Below are 7864 nucleotides of genomic sequence, written 5' to 3'. Positions count from 1 at the left end.
ATGATATTTCTGATGATAACATATTTTTAAGAGCAGCGCTCCACAGTACGCTTACAATGCCCTCGAACAGTTGTCAACCCCAACAAGAATCAAAGAACCAAGGTTCCCAAAAGAAGCACCTCAGAAAAAAAGTTGCTAAGTGAAGGTACACGGCCATGGAAGACACAATGATCCTCCAGGCAGTAGAGAGATGTGGCCGCGAGTGGCACAGCGTTGCACAATTCAAGACAAATCGCGCTGAAGTTCTTGGAGAAACAGGAGATGTGTACAAAGATATCACCATCAGTGACAAGAAGATGCACGAATGCCTGAGAAAGAGAGCAAACAAGCTGCTTCTAAATGAACAAATGGCGCAAAGCAAAAGGTAAGCTTGTTTACATGTTTGAAATGTAGTTCAGTCATTCTGATAGCAGTAAATAGTCCTTACCTCGCCCTTTCCTTTTCGTTTTTCTCTTTTGCTCGCTGTACGTTCAGCTGGTTTTCTTTTTTCTAGTACTGTTCCACAAGTGCTAGATCTTTTTGCTCTGCTGATTATAAAAGTAACCCTCTTTCTGGCCTTTTTCACCACTCATCATCTTTCACCTAGTTTCCGTTGTGACTTTCGCTGCTGCACAATATGTCTAACCCTTTGGTTGTTGTAGTTGAATTGGATGGCTTTCAACATGAGCTGCACGAGAGCCCAGAAGCCCTGCAACATTAGAAGAATTAGCCCTGTTAGCAGTACCCAACCAGGGAGAAACCGCCGGACACTTTCTACCGCCCTAGCACAGCGTGTGAATTGATTTGGAAAAGAGAGAATATGCCGAAATAAGAGAAAAGTACCGAAAGTAGCATGCAAAGAAATTCAGGTGTGTCATGAAGGAATTAAAGTATGTGGATAATTTGAATTGGACACGGAGATTGTTTCTCAGCCAAGTGCTGCTGCTGTTCGCTGTTTCAGATTTTGTATTTTGCTAAAATAGTCGGATTTGTGTTGTAAAAGGGTAATTAACTAAAAAGAAGTTAAATTCTGTTTTGTTTTGTAGAGAAACCTTGATGCTAGTAGAGCGGTTGCCATATTTGGACTCATCTCTTTCTATATTTCGATTTTATATGTTTGTTGAAAGAAACATACTTATTGATGTGGATATGCTACGAGATTTAGATTTGCCGCTTTCCGTCGAAGTGGACTTTTTGAATTTTTCCTTTGCATTAGGATTACTGGAAATCTAAGGAATGTAGTCTCGCATGATTCTTAAAATGGTGTTAATCAACAAGTGAAAGTTACACGCAATAGTCATTCGGTTTTGTGTTTTATATCTTGTAGATGAATTTTTTTGGAAATCAGGCTTTTGCTGCAATGCCCATTCAGTTTGTGGGCCTATAATGCAGAAAGATGCCGATGTGAATTTCGCCTTGGACTTTGCCGTTTACTAATCCAAGACTACTTGAAGTTTATGAACTATGAAGACTTTGACGTTCTTTCGACCTTTAGTGAATTTAATAGAACCTATCCAGATATTCCTGAAAACCATGTATTTATTGTAATGAACCACTGATTTTGAAATGCATTTATATATTACTAGAAAAGTATTTGAACAGTTTGTCTACCGAGAAGAATGCCAGTATACAGGGTGGCTAAACACAGCTGATATGGAATAGATGAATTACATAGTGTTGGATTCTGGAATTATGTAAATGCAACAATTGAAAGTCAGTGGTTCATGAGAAAAATGTATATCGTTGTATTTTAAGTTATTTCAAGATTTTGTTGAATTGGGCAGAGAGCTCTAGGCGTCTCCACACGTCCCACTTTGTAAATAGGTTTAAAATAAAAAAAGAAGTAGACGGCAATTGCTTGTGAGATATTGACTGGAAAAAAGAGGGAAACAAATAAATGTGGAGGGTTTAAACCCAAAAAATATAGAAACCATTAACGTGAAACAAGATGGTGGGTTAATGAGGGAAAACAAAGGTTCTTAATCCCTGGAAGGAAACCAAGATGGCGGCTTCAACTTTGAATAGAAATCAAGATGGCCGCTTAATCACTGAATAGAAAGCAAAAGGTCACGTAATGAAAAAAGAAAAAAAGACTCAGAAAAAGAAGTAGAAGGAAAAAACATGAAATAAATGATGAAAATGGTTAGAAAAATAAGTAGAAGGGAGAAACATGATGAAATAAATGCTTTAAAAACCAAAACGTGCACTCTATCATGGCAGTGACGTCAAACAAGATGGCGGGTTAATTACGTAAACAATACCAAGATGGCCGCTTAATTGCTTAAGCCAAAGACAGAGAAAATAAAAGTGAGTTGAAGGAACAGATATAGCGCAAAAACGTGGGAAAAAAGTAAACGCGCAACGTTACATGTTTCACAAAGTCTTTAGGGAAAACAAAATGCCTCATACAACCTGCCTAGCTCAGCGAAATCAACTTCGATTGACGTCGATAGCCTACGCTTGGATGTGTTTGTATCCAATGCAACTCAAAGGTCGAAACGCGTGTGCGCATTTATTTCACTAAGTGAGTGATTAGTGTTCATTCAGTGCAAACAATTGTCGAGCGAGTGACAAGAACAAGCCTTGTTAGTGAGAGAATGGAAAACGTTAATCAAGCCATTGACAGTCAAATCGAAGGTAAGTAATCACTCTTAACTAAGAAAAGAGAACTTGTTTTAAAAGAAACGTTTAAGCGGATGGTGGTTGATATTATGTTATTTAGCCATACTGAACGAAGGCAATCAGGAATTGTTAGACATGAACGCTGTGGACAGGGAGATTGAAGGTAAGCCTCTTTTCCCGCGTAGATTCCCACGTAAATGATGTCCATAAGCCAAAGTAACCAGATATAGTCGGATATAGATATAGCTCAAAAAATTTTCTTCAGTTTGTTAGCGGAACATGTGATACCATGCCTACCTTGCCACATCGTATGTCAGTATTGCCATAGTGGTGACAGCATTTTTGCATCAACATGTTTTCTTGAATGGAAGCCGCCACACCATTTTCAGAATTATACAGCTTTTGATTTAGCTATTGAGAATATAGTTATTGAAGGTTACTTATTCACAACTGCATAATTCTTGATTTATAAAATAACACTACCTAAAGAAGATACAAAAAGACAATAAAACCCAAGTGTAGCCCACAGAGAAATGAGTAAGAAGTACAGCTGCACTTTCAATTCCCAAAATGTAGTGACAGGTTTTCGCATTTTCCATCGCATGGCGATCACTTCACAATTATTACCGCTTATTCCTATGAAAGTACATGTAATTTTCTACGTTCTTTTAAAAAATCATTTTTTTCTTGTTTAATCCCATGTTTTTTCTTTTACAGAACAAAATCATCAAGAAGACTCTCCAAACAAAAGCGGTTCCTTAAAGAGCCACCAAAAATTAATAAAAGTTAGTCACACAATTCAGATTTAAACGTAAATGTTTTTAGTTACAATGCAAAAACTACCTGCACTAATGAAAACAATTGACTTCTCGAAAACAAAACAAAAGTCAGTTAGGTTGCCTCATAAAATCCGTAAGGAAAGGATTTGAATGTAATGGGATCCACTACACGTTTGTTGAGCACTAATACGTTTGTATAGTAAAGTTGTTGTGAGCATACTTGTTGATTGACTTTAGAAATTTCCAGCCTACTATTGAGAATGCATATAGGAGCGGTGTTAAAAGGAAAGATGTTTTTTCCAAGACCAATTCTTGCCAAGTTTCTTTACAGACCAGAGTGTATAGCAACCATTAAGAAGAAAACAGATTTGAAGAACAAGGCTCGAATTTTAGAGGACTTAATTTAAGAATATCGCAAGAGTTGAAAGATTTATTTTGGTTGTAAGACCTCCATTTACAGCCGTTGACCTCAATGTAAGAAGTCTTAGCCAACACTTTCAGTATATGTGTAACTTTCTAGACTCCTCTACCTTTTCTTTTCATGTGATGGACGTTCTGTTTCATGTTCTCCAGAGTATCTGAATTAGAAGTATTTTCGTCCATAGAAAGTCTAAATACTAAGAAATTCTTTGGAGCTTACAAGGTTCATCCTCTCTTAGCCTGTGGTTTTTCAGCTGTTCTGCCCCCAAAAGCAAATAATTAATTAATCCATTTCCCAAGGTATGTTTCTTGATAGGATGAGAATAGCAAAAATTGTTCCCAAGCCTAATGTCTCTCTTGGGATAATTTAATAAGTAACATTTTTAAAAAATTTATTTTCAATCAAATTATGTTCTATTCATCCACTGAAGATATTCTTACTCCAAAGCAATATGGCTTCTGCCCTGCTAGTACCACTACCGATTGTCTATTAGATTTAATAGAAGAAACTATCACCATTATTGACAAAGGAGACACGGATAAGAAGTTGATCGCCTTTGTTGCCTCTGTGATGCTGATTGCTTTATTGAAGCAGATCAAATCAGGAGTCCCTGCAGGCCTCTTGAGTAGTCAAAGTGGTTCAAAAAGGGTTGAAGAATTGAAAAAGCAACTCGCCTTTATATATGCATCTGTGTGAATGTATGAAACATTCAACTGCACCGCATTATTATATAGCGGAAAGGCAAAAACCTGTTTTCACAAGTGTTTAGGTTTTGCAAACCAGGCAGTCCATGATATCAGTGGCAACCATAGGTAATTTATGGAAAAGTTAGGTCAATTATTTCCATGAAGCAGATGTAAAACACCTTCTGTGGATTGACTTCTCGCACCATCACTCTCCACATGGTAGAAGGAGCATCAACAAGCGTGTCTCTCACCCGCTATCCATTCTTCATGTGCCTTGTAGTAGTTCTTTTGCAGATCAAAAAATTAGCCTTGGCCGATGCCCATCAACAATGGCGTTTTCTCTCCCTATTTTTCAACGAGATCAATTTTCCCATGTCCCTTGGCAACCTGCAACCAACGTTACTTCCTTCCAACTACATTACCAGTTCAACAATTAAACATTGTGTGATCTCAATACCCTTTATTCACAATTGGACGGTGAACTTAGTACAAAACTTCATAATGTTTGCAAGGATTTTTAAGTTACAGCATTTTACTACTTCTACTTTGAATGATGTTTTTACATATCTGGCTTTCCCTCACATTTCTCCAAACTTTGATCTTCGTTATTCTTTTGTTCTTGCCCACGTTGTTTTTCACCCTTAATACCACTGCCATTATTCCCGTGGAATCAATTGGCATCGCCTTACAAAAACAGGTGAGATGCTCTCACAACACGGATGGCAACACCTTGAAAAACCAATTTTGTTTTCCTTGCTTTATTGCTTTCGGCAACTCTCTCCCAACCATGCATATATAAACAACCTGGTTTTCCATTCGCTTCATTCTCTCGTTTTTCCAGTCTCACAGTGTGTAAAAGTTCCTGTCACTTTTACTTTTTCATTACCTCTCAGACATGGCAAATTTTGTATTCATCACTGAAATGGCCAGTTTCCAACAAGGGGACAGCCCATTCTACATCAAGCGCATTTCTCTCGCTCCTATCCATTCTGGACCACTGGTAAGTTTTACCTATGCAACAGATTTCTTCCTTGAACATAGTGATAGTGCATTTCACACATACACCACTCGGAATATTCACGGCATTACTCTGGATGAACCTGGCATCCCCTATGACCTTAGTGGTGACACAATTCACACAGCCCTTAAGCATTACATTTTTCCATCCCTTGAGACTGCTACAAACCTATTCCACAGATCATGTTGGTCACTAAAGGACCGCGTGAGATTTCCGTATTGGAAAAACTAATTCTGCCAATGGACATTTCTTCCAATTTAATTATCGCCATCGAATATTATTGACAACTTCCATTCTCCACGCCCCAAAGTCGCCGTCCTCAGAAGAGGATTAGGACAGTCACAAGTAACAAACTGCGGTTTTTAGTTGAGATGATTCCATAAATTCTCAGGCTCAGACACAATGGCAATATGCCCTTTTTGTTCAGATTTTTTGGATGCCTTACTCTAAGAGGGACATGTCGACAACCACCGATTAACAACTATTAACGGATAGCAATACCCATTAACTATCTCCTGTACATCTATATACGTTCACTTTACTTTAAGTGACTTCAAGTAACACTCTCTTCCAACAGAATTATCAGGGTACTTTAACCCTGCCCAGTCTCTAAAAGCTGGAGTCAAAGCCCTTTCTGTAACTCTTAGTGAACACAGTAGCTTAGCAAAGTGAAGATAAGTAAACCAGCAGGTGAAGGATCTCACATCAGCAATAAAACAGCACAGCAGCATTGCAGTATAGCCATTCATACCAGATGTTTTCTCATTCTTTGCCAATTTCTTTGTTTGTACTTATGCCTTGAAGGCATAGCCCAGGGCGTTTCCAAATGAATAACTTCAAAAGGGAGTAAAACATAGTAATTAAGCCTCTGAAGGAATGGACCAGTACATTCTAAGATCTTTTTTGAATCTTGCATGCTTTATTGGACTAAAAATATCTTAGATTTATTTCTCTAATGATTGATTGATTTCATTTTTACAATTTTACTTTTTTTGACGTTTGCTTGCAATTGAGAATTTATTTAGTAGTTTTTTTATTGTCAATGGATGCTATCCACCACCTCTACAGGAAATTGAGATAATTCCCTAAATTCTCAGGCTTAGAAACCAGGCAATTTGCCCTTTTTGTTCAGATTTTTTGGATCCCTTACTCTAAGAGGGACATGTCAACAACTACCGATTATTAACCCAAGAAAGAGGCTCCACTTCAATTCAACAAATGTATCATATACTGATTTAAATTTGCAGGAATTTACACATTGTGCTTTCAAATTATGAATAATTACTCTTTTCTTCCATTACAGAAACAAATTATACATGTAGGGAGTTTCATACCCACAAAGTGTTCAAGCACTATCACATGGCAGAAACTAATTTTTATTATTCTACCCAACATGATGTTATTTTTGCATTTTGGGTAACCTATAAGTGCATTTCATTGATGGAAGAGGTTAGTTACGTCTTGGGTGATTCCTACAAGCATTTTATTTTCAATCGCACATTTGGTTCTAAAACCGGCACAACAAATGGTGGAAAAGCTTGCAGACGCCTACAATGGATGTCAGCACACCAAACACGCCCATGCAGACGCCAATGGACCAGATCATGCAGCTGCCCACAATGCAGCAGTCTATGCAGCCATTCATGCAGCGGCCCACAATGCAGCTGTCCTTGTTCTCAAACTGCCCAAAACATTCTTTCATTCATGCAGCGGCCCACAATGCAACTGCTTATGCAGTTTACCCCAGCGATTTACCAGTCCTTTACAATTCTGTGACAACATGGTGGCAATATGCTGCAGTGACAAATGGCTCCATGTGTAACGGCGAATTTTTGTGAAAATCTTAGTCTCCGCAAAATAACTTTGTTGCTGCAACAAAAGTGAATTGGTGCGGCTTGCTGTGGTGACAAAATTCTGTTTCTAAGACAAACATTTGCCCATGAATTTACTAGTACACATACTGCGATGTGCAGTGCAAATTGTTGTAGCAACTCAGTTATTTTTTGATAGAGTTTAAGCCGTGTATATTAAGTCACTTTGCAAGTGATTTTCAAGGCAAATTTTAGAAAATGAGAATCTCATAATCTGTTTCTCACTAGCTTTCGAATGTAAAAAAAATGCCACATGGTTTAAAATATTCTAGTACAAGGTTTTTGTCCACTGGTGGACTCCGTCTAAATAAGTTGTTCATAGCATGCAAAATTTTGTCAGAACATAAAGTGTAAATAAAACTTTAAGAGCTGATTATATACCAATCTATACCAAGAAAAATATTAAACCTTTCAAGAGAATATGCAGTTTGAAGCATCAATTTAGAAAATAAGATTCTCATAATTTATGTTGTTTCTCTCGAGCTGGT

This window comes from Porites lutea, chromosome 4, assembly GCF_958299795.1.
Source record: "Porites lutea chromosome 4, jaPorLute2.1, whole genome shotgun sequence".
In the NCBI taxonomy this organism is placed as follows: Eukaryota; Metazoa; Cnidaria; class Anthozoa; order Scleractinia; family Poritidae; genus Porites; species Porites lutea.
Note: the sequence above shows the minus strand (reverse complement) of the source record.